The 15,871-nt window shown below is 37.3% G+C and overlaps 1 long non-coding RNA gene across 1 annotated transcript; it reads right to left on the bottom strand.

Annotated features, from left to right (window-relative positions):
• Positions 1-1,215: 1,215 nt before the first annotated feature.
• On the bottom strand, positions 1,216-9,714 carry LOC148031475 (uncharacterized). Its single transcript, XR_015691998.1, has 3 exons — positions 9,505-9,714; positions 9,254-9,318; positions 1,216-1,553 (listed from the first exon to the last, which is right to left on the bottom strand). It is a non-coding gene; the product is annotated as an uncharacterized LOC148031475 (long non-coding RNA).
• Positions 9,715-15,871: the final 6,157 nt, after the last annotated feature.

The following is a 15,871-nucleotide window of genomic DNA, read 5'->3' as shown; positions in this document are numbered from 1 at the left end:
AAAACATTCCATGGGAGTGTTGGGCAGCGATGCCTAGAATCGTTCCTTGATGGACCGCTAAATGTGCTTGGACAACCGATAGGCAGGCACGTTACATATGAAGAGAAACTAAAGTCTCCATTAGAGGAGAAACCAAAAATTTTAATAAATATTTATGATGATAGTCTTGTTAAAGAAGATGAAAACCCTAAGGTATGAAAGATAATTCTAATATATCCATTGTGATTTATATTAGAGTATGTTATGCATTATAGAGAAATATTATCGAATATTCATCTATTGACATCTTACACTATTGTGGTTTATTATGCAGATAGAAATTGCAGATTCAAAAATAATCAAATAGTTGCAATTTATCATAGTAGGTTGTCAAGCTCTTCAAGCTTACCAATAATGTCTTTGAAAGCTAACTCCAAGGTGATTGAATCCCAAGTTTTCAATAGAGGTTCAGACAAGATAATTTTGGTGGAGAAGGAAGAAGCTATAAGAGTTTTTGGCTTCATGTCTGGATACAGTGGATCTGGGGCAGGATACTTTGGATTTCTTGTCTCTTATTTGCTCTCCCATGTAGGAGATGCCAAGAATTTAAAGCTCCTTCCAAGTTATAGGAAACAAGAGCTCCTGAAATGTGGAGGTCTCATCGAGTGGGATGAAACAAAAGATTCCTTTGTAGAACCTAGTGAATTGCTTGAAACTAAAGACTCTTCTGCAAAGAGTTAGACTAAAAGATGTTAAGGGTTTCTTGAAACTCATCTTTTTCCATCTCTTTGTCTAGTTTGCAATCATTCTAAATATCTTTACTTTGCATAAGAGTTTAAATACCCGTCTTTTCTTCTTTGGGTAACTATGGATATAGTCCTTGCTAAAGATGATGTAATACATGATGCGGTTGTATCTTTGAGCTTGAATTTGTGCCAAATTTATCTATAGAACCATTGAAAGACATCTAATAAACTTTTCACTTTGTATCTTCCATCTCTATGTCTTGTGTGTCCAAAGTATTTTGTTCTTTCTTGATAATGTAATTTTTCCATACCTTAGGTTGACCAGATAAACAGAGATCCATATTTCTTGATAAAATATGGAGCATAGTTGTATAAAATATGTTGCATAGATAACAAATAAAGAAATTCAATTAGAAAACCTTATATGAGTCAGACAATAAAGAGACATACATATACAAACTTCTTATCATATAGTGAGTGAAATGGTGATTACCCCAAGCTTCTGTCATTGCCTTTTTAAAAAGGTTCAATTGGTTTTTGAAGTGTTTGACATCATTATCATTTCACTCAATTTTATCACAATAAAATAATACTTTTTCTAGTGTTTCCCAAACATTGGCTTTTCCATTCCGAGCTTGCCCATTATCAACATGATCCTTAACTGCATTATGTAGGAACTTCCATTGATTATATTGAATGGTTGAGCCATCATTCCTAGATTTTATCTTACCAAGTCTAGCCCATGAAAGTCTAGGAACCTTCTAGCCTTCACTCCACCAATAGATGGCTTTTTTGGGAAACAATTGCCATCCTTCGATTTTTGAAGATCTGGTTCAATAACAACATTATCACCATGCAAACCAATTGCAGATAAGACTTTTCAATCTTTGTTATAGCATAAGTTCTAGGTTGATAATGGCTTTAACTTCTATGCAAATCCTATATAAAGACAAAAAATCTTTTCAATTATCCTACAAAGCACATGAAGTGTACGTATATGGGCACAAATTGTTTTATTACATGAGATTTATGTGCTTCTCTTGTTCATATGTAGGAAATAAATTTTTAATATTTACACCTTGATTACTATTATTGGGATGATTAAATATTACTATGTTTATGCTATTGGGATGATTAAATATTATCGTGGTCACTCATTGAATATGGAAACCATTATGTGATTTTAAACTAGTATTTGCCCTTTAAACAAAATTTTCATTTGTGTACTATAGTGTTCATAGCTCTTATTTGAAAACATAAACCATAAGAGTGTGCATAACTAAGTGGTTCAAGCTTTTTATTTATTGTAGTATTGTTTGTTTAGTCCTTTGAGATCACATTATTTATATTTTAGTGAATCGTTTGTGACATGGTAATAATACTGAGTGATTCCTACTACTCTCAAATGAGAATATCACATAAATAAACTAAGAAAAAACACTCTCTTAATATTGGTTACATCACAATGCAATATATACTTGGGTATGAAATAAAGAATACTTGAGATACAAAATAAGCATTTGCAAGTAGCCGAAATCAAGCTACTCCAAAGACACTGTCAAGATGTTCAAAAAAACAAAGGTGACGTAATCACAAGGGCTCACATTATGAATTTTTATGTTTATTTGTTTGATAAAATGTAATATATGTTATTGAATGGTGTAAATATGGACAATATATAGTTATTGGTTTTTTTTTAAATTCCTATATTTGTATATTCCTTTATGTTTATGACATATATATTAGGGTGGTGGTGTATTATTAGTCTGTGGCCTTTTGTTGATGTGTATCCTATATACCCATCAACATGAACCTAATGATTATTTCTCATGTTTTTTTTCTTGGAGACAATATTTTAGCTTACATGATCATGTGGCTAGCAAGGAAATCTTCCTTATGTTGTTGGAAGCTACAAATATTTAAGGATACAAGTAACAAATTTTTTGGATTTAGATTTGTAATATCTTGGTTTATGGTTTTCCATGTTGTATTTGATCGTAGTCTTTCTATTTCTTTAATGTTGACTTCTTGGTCTAGTTCTATTTGGGATGGTTGTATGGGATGTAGAAAAAGCAGAGATTATTTGGATCTTTAACATGTGATAATGTAGTGTATACTAGACCATGTGTTTTTATAGTTGTTGAGCTAAATATTGTTTAAATTGTGAGTCCTTGTGCATGATGTATTGTTTCTGCTGCATCTAGTTGCAATGGGAATTGTATTCAGCTTATTATGTTGTTATGATTTTTTTCTATTTGAAACACTTTTTTGATTCCAAAAATTGGAGTCCAATTACAATATATGTTTGATTATCTTAGTATTTTCTCCTAGTTTCTTAACTTTGTTCCTATGTGAGTTGAGATGAATTCTACCTAAATTATTGTTTCATTAGGTACTTTTGTTGATCCTTTAAAGTATCCATCAACATCATTAACTAGTCCATCTGACACATCTATGTTGCTTCCATAAATTTCAATGAGTATGTTTTCCTTAAGTTGTAGAGTGTGATGCCCCCATACGGTGGGATTCTGCTCTCTCTCGAAGGTCCATTTGCCTCCTAGCCGGCTTCCCACATAAATCACTTCTTCCACCACCTTGACTGGCAGTACTATGCGCAAGTTGGCTAGGATTCGCAAATTAAGGTCGAAGGGATCTGTACCAGTCTCCTAATGCTCCCAAATCACAATTTTGGCATTGAAGCTTTTTGGGCTGTCATCGTGGCTTGGTGGGATGGGTGTGGTCAGCACCACTACTGGCTTGGTATTCAATGTGTGCTTTGCTTACTCCACCATCCATTGCCTCTTTCTTTTAAGCTTTGCTTTTCTTTCAGCAGAGGTGTCTGATATTGTTGTTTATCTGGCTGTGGGGAAGGAGGCTCTCGTCGTGAGGTCCCATGTCAAAGCTCATGCTAGCCTCTTCTCCTTGCTAGGCCACTTGTTGTGCCCTCTCAGCAAACCCTAGTATATTGACTTCTTGTGGGGTCAAGCTTGCTTGCAATAGATTGTTTTGTTGCTCTTCAAGGCCAAGGTTGACACCCTTGGGTTGCGCTGGAATTTGTAGGCCTGCTCTAAAGGCCTTGTGTGCAATCCATAGCTTCTACTTTATGGAGTCGACGGTCTCCCCTTCCTCCATTTAAGTGACATTTAGCTGTGTGCTCAAGAAGGCATGTTGTTGGGCTTCGAAACTCACTTGGGGAGCCTCTACTCTACTCTTAGCTAACACTTTGTCCTTTTCCACCTGAGCACCAGACGGCGCACCAAAGATTTGACTTTTCTCTCATTTTGGTTTGCCCACTCCTTTGCTCTCTTCTCCATGTAAGGAACCATATATTCATGATGAATGCCTTGATTTTTATAATAATCATCAAATTCTCCACCATTATCACTTGTGAAGTTTCTTGATGTGACGATGAGTATGAATTTCTGCAACTTTTTGATATTGCTTAAAAGATAATAAATCTTCCAATTTGTGTCACAAGAGAAAAACGGTGGTGTATCTTTTGAAGTCATCAATAAATGCCATGAAATACTAATATTGAGATTTTGATCGAGGAAAAGGTCCACAAATATCAGTGTGAATAAGATCAAGCAAATATCTAGAATGAGTTATGATAGAAATGGTAAATGGTTTGCAATAAGGCTTCCCAAGTGCACAATATTCACAAATACCCATATGAGGATGATTTTTGAACTCCATACCTTGAACAAGGTCACATTGATAAACATCGACCAGTACTTTCCCACTCTTGTAATTAAAAATAAAGTACTAAAAAAGGGTTTCTCTCAGTCGAAATTCTCTTATTTATCAATCTCCATTATCCCAAAAATCTCACCCTTGTAAGTGGAGTTAAACATGATCATGTGATTCATTCGCAAGATGTGTGCATTCTCAAAATGAAGCAATGGAAAAATTGAATGTAAAAGGTTTTCCCTAGTGGAAAATGAAAACCATGTCTCATCTAATGTGGAAAGACCTATTGAAAATATTCAATAAATCGAAGCTCCTCATGACCCACAATGGAAAATAAAAATAGTGAGGCACTCTAGATAATATTATAAGGATTGTCAAATGATGTTTTACACCACATATCTAGGATTTCAAATGCAAAAGATGAATGTTGGGATGAGCTTGAAAAAACCTTTGACACCAAGCAAAGAACTTGGAGCTTGGAGCTTGGAGCTTGGAGCTTGGAGCTTGAGGATCAAGCTTTCTTAAGCTTGCACCTTGGATTTTGGAGCTACCAAAGAGCTTTGGAAGGAGGCAACTAGCTTATTACACTTGTAGGTGTGAGAGTGCCCATGTCTATGTGAGAGGAAGCCATTGCACTTGGCGTAGTCCAAGTAGAATATAGTGAAATAAGGGAGAATAGAAAATGGCCATGAGAATATATCCCACCTCCACAAATTAGGTACACTTAGATTGATATTGTCTTTCTAGATTAGGAGGAGTAAGATATAATAAAGAAATAAATTGCAAATAAAGAAAGCATGAGGAGTTTATTTATGAGGTCGTTGGTGAAGAATTGCATTTTTCAAACCTCTTAAACTACGTATGATTGGAAATATCACATGCTATCAGTCATATTGATTGAAAAGTATATTGTAGTTAAGTTCTTTGGCTATACTCCAAAGGTTCAATAAGTGCATATTTCTTGAAATGATAAATACTTGCTCGGTTGATAGTTGAGCAAGAGCTCCTACATTTAGGCTCTATTATCAATAAATTCAAGCTATGAGTGATCGTGTGCTTTGAATCAAGCATTGAAGTAGGGTTTGCCCCCAAGTGGTGTTTAAGATAGGTAAGAAGTGAGGGAGTCAGAGGGCATTTGATCTCAGAGTGAGGAAGTAAGTTTTTGGGTTTTTAAGGTTTAGTCAAGTAGGTTGGATTAGCTTAAGTGGTAGCATGTGATTTGGATGCATTTAGATAGGAAAAAATAAGAAAAAGAAGGGAATCAAATAGTAGGGTTATTGTTGTAAAACATGGTAAAATAGGGAGAAAAAGGGGTTTCAATGCATTAAGAGAGGAAAGAGAGAGAAAGTGAGAGTGGAAGACTCAAAGCAAAGGAGTTTAAAAGGTAAAGAGAGCAAGGGGAAGCTTATTTCTACACTCACAGTTTGAGAGAGAGAGAGAGAGAGAGAGAGAGAGAGAGACTGGATAGGTCTGTTACAGGGCAGCAAGGAGACAAGATGAGCTTTGATTTGTGTGATCAGGTGTATTTTTAGGCTACAGTTGAGTTGTTGTGATCACTACTTACCCTTGTTGTTAGATCCTAGAGCTTTTTAGAGATCAAGAGGAAGCATTGAGAGGGTTGCACTGAAATTTTGTCGAGTGTAGGCACATTTTCTCAGCATCACTCACAATCAGATTGTCTGACCAAAATCAGACCATTTGACTGTCAAAAGTCATCCAATTCTCTTATTTGAACACATCATAAATGGATCATATGAGCAAACAACACTTGGCTTGCTAGAATCAAATAGCTTTTACCATTTGATTTAGACTCAGGCTATCTAGAATCAGACGCAAAAATTGGACAACGTAAAATTGAACATCCAATTCTAGGAATGGCATTGAGACCTACAAATCAAAAAAGAGAATAGAGCTTTTTTTTTTTGGTAAGTTTTGAACTTCCAGACCCTATGGGGGCCAAACCTAGCTGTAGGATATCCTATTAGATCTCTAAGCAAGTAGATAGGGAAATAGAGCAAGCTAACTCGAGATTTGAAACCCGACAGTCTAGAAGCGATTGGGTCACTAACCATGCCCCAATATACTATCATGATAATAATTCACTACACCATGATAAAAACACTTATGAGAAAATTCATTTATGAATATTTTGTTTGTTAATTTGGGATCTTGTTAGATTTTTTGAGATATTAATGCATTTTATGCTATGTAAAAAGTTCAAACACTTAAGCATGAACACCTCTTCTTAGCCCCATAGAGACTATTAGGGAAAATATGGACTCAAAAGGGGCCCTTTATCTTAAGTATTAATGACTCTCCTAATGACAAGAGATTTGAGGTGGACGAATAGGAGAGGGGGTATTGTGCACATTTTATCCACTCCCTCTTTCCCTTGTGCCCACCAAAAGTAGAACCATTCCCCTAGGTATACTTTTCCTCCCCCCTATCACTAACTTTTACCTTTGACAACCTTGTCCCCCATCCTGGGTGGGCCCCACAACACATCTATAAGTCAAGGGAAAAAATTGAAAATTTTCCCTTCTCTCCCAAAAGGTCCCTTTCATCTCAAAAAGCTTATTTCATGTTGTGTATAGTCCAAAAAAAGCTTTTTTGGTGTGTTTCTCTAAGAATTACTACTTCTTTTCGCATTCTTCCTCTCCAATTCACTAATCCATCCATCAAATCTTTCCACTATCTCCTTATTTTGATAGCCATAGCCATTGGGTGTATAGTGACATCTCTAGCAATGCTTACATAGCATAAAGCAATCCCACACCTCGGGGGGTTCACTATATATATCTTCTCTATATAACGTGCATTCATGGCCTATTTATAAATATCCTAATCTGTGAAATTTTCTTGAATAAAACACAACCCTTTTCTATTCAATCTGTAAGTAACCCCTTTATATGACACCCTTCTGTATGTAAAAAATGTATAAAAATGGTCTTTTAAAAACCCCTTATTTTGAACTCACGTTATATATACATATTTTCATGAGTGACCCCCCTGAGTCCCACACTGCCTCGCACCTGACGTCACTATTGTCTGTCGCATATGCGAGAACTTTAGTGAGGCATCTAGCAACCATTTAGCATCGTTCTTGGTATAAAATTTCTTATAAAAACTACACGTCGCTTAAGTGATGATAAACATTGCATAAGTGACGATGAACGTCACTTAAGTGATGCCTGTGCGGCGCAAGGACTAGAAATTGATCTATTTTTGGCTGACAAGATTTATATATACATTCTCAAAATCATGTCTCTCTCTCTCTCTCTCTCATCTCTCTTTCTCTAGCTCTATTTTGTTGCTGTGCTCTCTCTCTCTCTCTCTCTTTAATTTGGCACTCGCTTCCTTGCACTTGTGATTTCTCTCGGTGCTCTCATTATTTCTATTCCACATAGTATTGCGGAGGTTGGTCAATACCTATGCGTAAGCAATACAAATTTACAATTTTAGCCTAAACATGAACTATGGTAAACATTGCTATCTCTCTTTTATTGTTAATTTCTGAAATTGAAACTTTAAATTAAATGAAAATTAGACTCTTGTGTTTTTTTATTGAAAATAAAAATGAAAATATATACATAGAGTATTGTAGCAGGACATCGAACTAGCAAAACGCATGTCCTTGAATGCATGAGCTTGATGGCTCATTAGATTTCAGTTTTAGTGTGCTTTTTAATGATAGGTTACATTATAGGGTTTTGATAAATATATAGACATATTTATTGGTTTCCACTTTTCTAGTATATACAAAATTAAGAATTGAAAGAATCCCAAGTCTTTGAATATGGCACTATACATACATACATACATACATACATACATACATACATACATACATACATACATACATACATACATACATACATACATACATACATACATACATACATACATACATATATATATATATATATATATATATATATATATATATATATATATATATTAGCCCTTATTCCAGGCATCCTCTTTTCTCTTTATTCCCATTTGGTCATACATCAAGAATGTCTCCACAACTGAACTGTTGAGGCTGTTTTGGGAGTTATACATATGTGGCAATGTCTAGTCCTACAACTTAGTTGGCATTACATCATGGCCTAGGGCTTGTAACAATCATAGGTTTGAGCCTAGCCCTAGCCCATGATGTAATCCCAACTAACTTGTAGGACTAGACATTGCCACATATGTATAACTCCCAAAACAGCCTATATATATATATATATATATATTGTAACAAAAATAGGTTCGAGCCTAGCCCTAGCCCATGATGTAATGCCAACTAAGTTGTAGGACTAGACATTGCCACATATGTATAACTCCCAAAACAGCCTCAACATTTCAGTTGTGGAGACATTCTTGATGTATGACCAAATGGGAATATATATATATATATAGTAACAATCATAGGTTCGAGCCTAGCCCTAGCCCATGTTGTAATGCCAACTAAGTTGTAGGACTAGACATTGCCACATATGTATAACTCCCAAAACACCCTCAATAGTTCATTTGTGGAGACATTCTTGATGTATGACCAAATGGGAATAAAGAGAAAAGAGGATGCCTGGAATAAGGGCTAGTTCTTGACTTAGCCTGTGCACACCACATTGGTGGAGGCAGCGAGCAGTTCTCCCCTAAGTCACGTAAAGTAGTTCTCTGTTCATCATGCCATCTGCTACTTTACACAGACTAAATCGGGTCAACTTTCACCACTGCTTTGCCCACATGAGTCACCCAATTTCACCCCAAACGCCTAATTATGAGGATGCCTCATAATAAAAACAAGAAAAATATAAATATTGAAAATTGTAAGACGTCAAGTATCATACCTAGGTTCAACCTTTTTGCTCCTATTTCGTACGACTCAGTACATGTCGGTGTAACTTTGCGGTAGCTTAGCCAATAAACATGAAAATAAAGAAAACTTTTTAGTTTTAGATTTGGTACTTGGTACTTGATACTTGATTTGATATCAGGTTCCATAATGAAACTTTGTTTTTGCAATTGGTACATGGTACATGGTACTTGGTACTAGATTTTTTTCTTGGTACTTGATTTGGTATAACTTTGTACTTCGTACCAGATTTGATACTTGGTACTTGATTCAGTGCTTGGTACTTGATTCGGTACTTGGTATAGATTCAATGCTTGGTACTTGATTGGTTGGTCTAAATTTGCAGTACCTTAACCAATAAACATGGAAACAAAGAAACATTTTTAGTGTTAGATTTGGTACTTGGTACTTGGTACTTGATTTGGTATCACGTTTTTATAATGAGACCTCATACTTGCAATTGGTATATGGTACATGGTACATAAATTGAAATCGGATATTGTAACTGTAATAGCTTATGGTGAGCTTGATACTTTGAAATCACGTGCTTTGAAACTTCATAGTTTGGATCTTTGAGCTTTAAAGTTAGCTTTAGTTGATATGTAACGTACCCGCCTTTGATTACATGACGAGTAACGTTTTAGTAGATGCCTAGAGTTTATCTTCCAACCGTCGCCATTCGTACTCTAACAAGAATGGTCGGATTTTGTTTGGCTAGTTAATTGTAGGTCTACTCCGCAAGGGAAGTGTCCTCCCGTTACCCATGGAGGACCAACCTAAAGGTTCCTAATTGACCTAGTAGTCACCTATCAACAACTAACTCACATCCACAAGTGTCCTTCGAGAGGCTTCTTGTCCAGAAGGAGCAACTGCCATTACCCTTGGTTCATGGAGTACAACGCTTTTTTCCAGTATCAGGCTAAGGATTTATAAAATCCCTTGCAGTGCTCTACCATAGCCGCTATACCTTTCCCCTAAGATAATTTATAGTTCGGGTTCTAAGACCAAACCCTAAGTAAGTCAGTGAATCGACCCTTCCTAGAGTTTCTTTCTGGCGTTTGTCTTTGGGGAAACCTCTTGGCTAACGGAGACCACCCTGCCATAGGAATGGATTCATCAGGAACCCATCCACAGACTTCCCTCTATGGACGTTCTTACTTATCTAATTACCTACCACATTACGTGAAACATATATAAAAACAAATTCATTAATTAAAATTCCCTTTATACACATTTGTTCGTTTACGTAATTTACTCACGAAAAAACAGTCAGAATAAAACAAATTCATTGATTATATTCCATCATGTGTGTTCTCCCCCCATATAGGAGAAAATTACAATTTCACGTGTTGCCTCATCCGACGCATCTACACGTCACGTGTTGCCTCGTTCGACGCATCTACACGTCATCTGCACGTTGCCAAGATCAAATCCACCTATAGCTAGCATTCATAGGTGCCCCAAGTAAAACTTGGGCCATACAGGGGACCAAGTTCCCAGGTGCGAAAAGGGATTTACTAGCCAGAACCCCCCTGGCACCTCTCCACCTCCTACTTAATACGATCCCTGCTGGGAGACCTCTCACCATCAAAGCCGGTCCATGCTTCCACGGTAGTAAAAACATCCCCTCTTGGTATGGGGATTCAGTACCTATCCTTGGGGGAGATATAGGGCTCCTCAATTCTTATCTGTTTCAATATTTAATTCAATCAAGATCTAATCTAGAAGATCACAAACAAGATTGATGTCAACAAGCACTTATGACTTCAATCAATCATGCAACTTTCAAGTGATGCTTAATTCTAGTAGCAATCGACACTTGAGTTTCACATAATGAAATCTTCCCCTTGGAATTTAAGTAGGGGCATCTAGATTTTGGGATCTCTAACTTCCCAGTTCTTGTAACCAAGTTTCTAGGCCTTAAGTCAATATTTCTCAAGAGACTTATCTTATTTGGATAGAAACTTTTAGAAAAACCTGTGGTATCGCAGTTGGTAAAGGGTTATCATTAGTGCCCGTGACTCCCGTGCTCGCAACTTCCATTGTTGCTTCCACATTAGTAGGGTTATTTGCAATTTTCACTTCTGAACTCTTTTTTCTTTGGGGCCATGATAGAATAGAGATGAGAGTAGAGGTATGATAGAATATGATAGAGTTCTTCAGTGTCTTCTCTTCTTAAAACAGAGTTGAAGAGGAAGAGTGACCTTCAATGTATCCCCTTCCTTGGGTTGACGCCTCTTTGTCTCGTGGAGTAGAGTCTCCTCCTTCTCGATCAGCGTCTCATCCTTGTCAAGATTGCTCTTGTTGCTCCTCCTTCTTGATCTCAGCATATCATCCTGTAAGGATTGCTCTTGTTGCTCCTCGTATTGTGGGAGCCATGGAAGAAGCCTGATGGGTTCCAATGATGCTTCTGCGTAGGGTTGGAGAGAGAGAGAGAGAGAAAGAGAGGCTAATTACATTAGTTCTTTGTCGCATCAATAGCAGTAGTAGAGAGACTTCTGTAGTATGGGTCATTGTGTGTTTACTTACCACGCGACTTAGACCTAGACTTTTGCGAGTCTCTGCCACGGTCATTCCCATGGTCATTCTTTCCATCACCATCTCTACCTCTAACAGTCAAAGAATGCAACACACGAGAGGCATCCAAGTTCTTATAATTGATCTCTTCCTGTAGAAGAGCACTCTCTACATCAGGCAAGTTTAGATTAGTAGCAAGAGCACATAAGGCAATGCAAAATACATCCCATGACTCACTCAGAGTTCCAAGAAAAAACAATGGAGAAACCTCATCATTGCAGGTAATTCCTTACGAAGTCAAGCTCTTGAGAACAGCATGGAGCTAGCTCAAATGAGCAGACATCATCATATTCTCCTTCATGCGTAGATCCATAAGTTGCTTCAGCCAATACATCTAACTTGCTGGACTTTTCTTGTCATTATTTATGGATCTAGAAGGCCCTTGAGTTTGGAATGAGCCGTGGTGTTGGATGGATTTTTTGAACTGAAGAGTCCTTGAGTTTGGAATGAACCCTAGTGTTGGAGGGATTTATGGACCTGGGAGGCCCTTAGTTTTGGAATGAGCCCTCGTGTTGGAGGGATTTATGCCTTTGAAATTGAATATCGTGTTGAAGAGATTCCTTTACTAGCCCTCTGCGCTTGCCGTCTCTTGCATTGTTCCAAATGAGCTTCTTCATTCACTTTTCGATTGGGGTTGTCATGTTCGCCCCTTGCTTTGTTGTTCTTGCATGGGGGCATGTCGCATAAGGTGGGGTCATTTGGATGCTCTGATGATAGGATGCATTGTAAGAAAATTCCACCAAAGGTAGATATTGTATCCACCATCTAGGTTCTTTGCAACAATATTCCCTAAGTATGTCTTCAATGACCTGATTTACACTCTCTGTTTGTCCATCACTTTGAGGGTGATAAGCTGTACTAAAATAAATCTGTGTATGGAGAGCTTCAAACAATCCCTTCCAAAAATGTGAAGTGAAGAGAGAATCACAATCGCTGATAATTATCTTTGGTAGTCCATGAAGTCTAAACATTTCTTTGACAAATAACCTAGCAATATCTGAGGCTTTGTAGCTGGTTTTGACCAAAATAAGGTGTGTAACCTTAGTCAACATGTCCAAAATTACCATGATCGAGTGGTATCCACCTTGAGCTGAGGGTAATCCAACTACAAAATCTATACTAATGAATTCCCATTTCATTTGAGGAATATCAAGTGGTTGTAGCTTTCTTGGCAGCTTAACTCGTTCGGCTTTTATTCATTGGCAACTCAAGCATTCGTATTTAAGTATGCCACTTTTGAGCTTTTCCCAATGATATCTTTTCCTAACTGCATTGAGAGTTTTGGCATAGCCAAGATGACTTGAAAATGGGGAATCATGAGCTTCCCATAGTATCTTCTTCTTAAGATCTTGACTTAAAGGAATACATAATCTATCTTGAAATAGGCAAGCCCTTCGTCAACGGAGAAGTTAAGATACTTTGTCTTAAGCTTAGAGTCTTGTTCTTTATTCTCATTTTCCTTCAGCATTTGTTGATATTTGGGATCATTATTTGCCTTCTCCTTGGCTAGCTTGATGATAGGATTGCTAGGCATTGATATCATTGTAGTTAGTGCTTGAGCTCTAAGAGGTTCATCTGAGATAAGTGCATTGAGAAATGATTTGCGGCTTAAAGCATCTGCAATTACATTCTCTTTGCCCGGTCTATACTTGATCTCAAAATCATACTCTTGCAAGACTTCGATCCACCGCCATTGCCTCATATTTAGATCTGGTTGAGTGAAGATCCATTTAAGACTTTTATGGTCAGTTACTAGCGAGAATTTCCTCCTGAGTAGATAATGTCTCCATAACTTAGGAGCGTGGATAATTGCAAGTAATTCCAAGTCATGAGTAAAATAATTTCTGTTGCGAGTTTTCAATTTTATGGAGGAATATGCTACTGGATGTCCTTCTTGCATGAGTACGCATCCCAAAGCAAGAGAGCTCGCATCAGTCACCACTTCGAATTCTTTGCTAAGATCGGGTAGTTTGAGGATCAAGGATATGACTAATCTTAGCTTCAGTGTGTCAAAGCTAGACTGTTCAACTTGGGTCCATTTAATGGCAACTTGCTTCATGAGTAGGTCGGTGAGGGGTGTAGCAATTAAGGCCTAATTCTTAATAAAGACCTGATACCATCCTGTTAAACCCAAAAGCTACGACCTTCGCTTACATTGGTTGGTGGCAGCTAGTCTTGTACATCTTTGATGATCTACTGATATTCCCTTTGTTGAAACTATAAACCCTAAATACTCAATTTGCTTCTTGAAGAACACACACTTCTTCTTCTTAGCATACAACTTGTGAGTCCTCATTGTCTCAAGAACTATCCGCAATTGTGACTCGTGACTTCCTTCATCCTTGGAATACATTAAGATGTCGTCAAAGAATACAAGGATGAAATCATTAAGATAAGGTCTGAATATATCTTGCATTAATCTGTTGAAGGTAGTGAGGGCATTGGTTAATTCAAATGACATTACAATAAACTCGTAATGACCGTACCTTGTGCTAAAAGCAGTTTTTAGAATACCTTCTTGCTTGATTCTGATCTGGTAATACCTTGATCTGAGATCAATCTTGGAAAAAATCTTCGCTCCTTGTAGTCGATCAAGTAGCTCGTCGATCCTTGGAATCAGATATTTATTTTTTATTGTTACATGATTTAGCCCTCGATAATCAATGCAAAGACAGAGAGTCCTATCCTTCTTTTTTTGAAATAACAGCGATGCTCCCCAAGGTGAGTTACTGGGTCAAATGTATCCCTAATCTAAGAGTTGTTTGAGTTGCTCCTTTAGCTGTATGGCTCCCGGAATGGACATTCGATATGGTCATTTTGCAACTGGTGCAGTTCCTGGTACTAGCTTGATTTTGTGGTCGACTTCCCTTTATGGTGGAAGTTTAGTTGATTCTTCAGGGAATATGTCAGCATATTCCTTAAGCCACGACGGTTCATCTTCGGCTTCTTTATCATGTTAAGATTTACTTAATTTTATTAGGTATACAGGTGAGCCTTTTCTTAAACCTTTAGCGATTCGAGAAGCTTTCGCTAATTGAATATTTGGTTTTCATGCTTCTCCTTGTGTGGTCACTTGTTGTCCCATAAGATTCAAGAATGTGACTTGGCCCTTCACAATGAATATGAGCGTCATTGGGAATTAACCACTCCATTCCTAACAGGCACTCATAGGTTTCTAGGTTCATCACTTTGAATTTCATGTTGGTCTGATTTCTACCCAGTTTTAACTCCACCTTACTCATCTGTTGTGTTGAGGAAACTTCTTTTCCATCAGCTAACTCAACTAATAGCCTAGGTTCATGCATTGTGTCTATGCCTAGTTTTCTAGCACATCTTAGTGATATGAATGAATGTGTGCTTCCACAATCAATCAAAATTTTAAAGGGTTTACCGTTATAGGTTGATGGTGTTTGAATCACTCAGAATTGTGGATTTGGTCCCTTCTTGTTGAGAAAGGCGTGAATTCTCGCTCTCTCCATGTCAGTTTCCAATGTGGGACCTTCGTCCTCTTCTACTTCCTTGAGGGTTATGCTAGCAATTCTTCCTCTAGTTATGGTTACGGAACTTGCTGTGGTGTTCATTATGTCCAAGTTTTGGGCATCGCCTTTGGATGTGGCCAGGATCATTACAATAATAGCACCTGAAAGTGTCTTTATTACCACTAGTAAAGCTCTCCACCACTGACGTCTTAGCCTTTTTGCTATTAGCAGATTGGAATTGACCTTGGGCTCTTTTTGCATAGCCCCTAGTTATATTTCTATTTTGGAACTTATTATTCCAAGGCTTATCATTTCTTGGTTTGGATTGGAGTTCCTGTACAATCGGTCTTGCTCTTATCAATGTATCTTGGAGTTCGGATGGACACATTGCTTCAAGCCGTGTGTTCAAAGGATCATCTAATTTGTGGTAAAACTTGGATAGTTGCTGCGCAATGTCCATAAATGATGCATACTTGAGAAGTGCTACAAACTTTGAGTAATAGGCTTCTAGTGTCATTCCAAGTTTCTTTAGACCAAAGAATTCATTCATCTTTTGT

Source organism: Lygodium microphyllum, chromosome 9, assembly GCF_053477565.2.
Source record: "Lygodium microphyllum isolate KBCC chromosome 9, Lygodium_microphyllum_v1.1.10, whole genome shotgun sequence".
NCBI classification, from domain to species: domain Eukaryota; kingdom Viridiplantae; phylum Streptophyta; class Polypodiopsida; order Schizaeales; family Lygodiaceae; genus Lygodium; species Lygodium microphyllum.
This window is presented reverse-complemented; position numbering and strand designations above follow the sequence as displayed.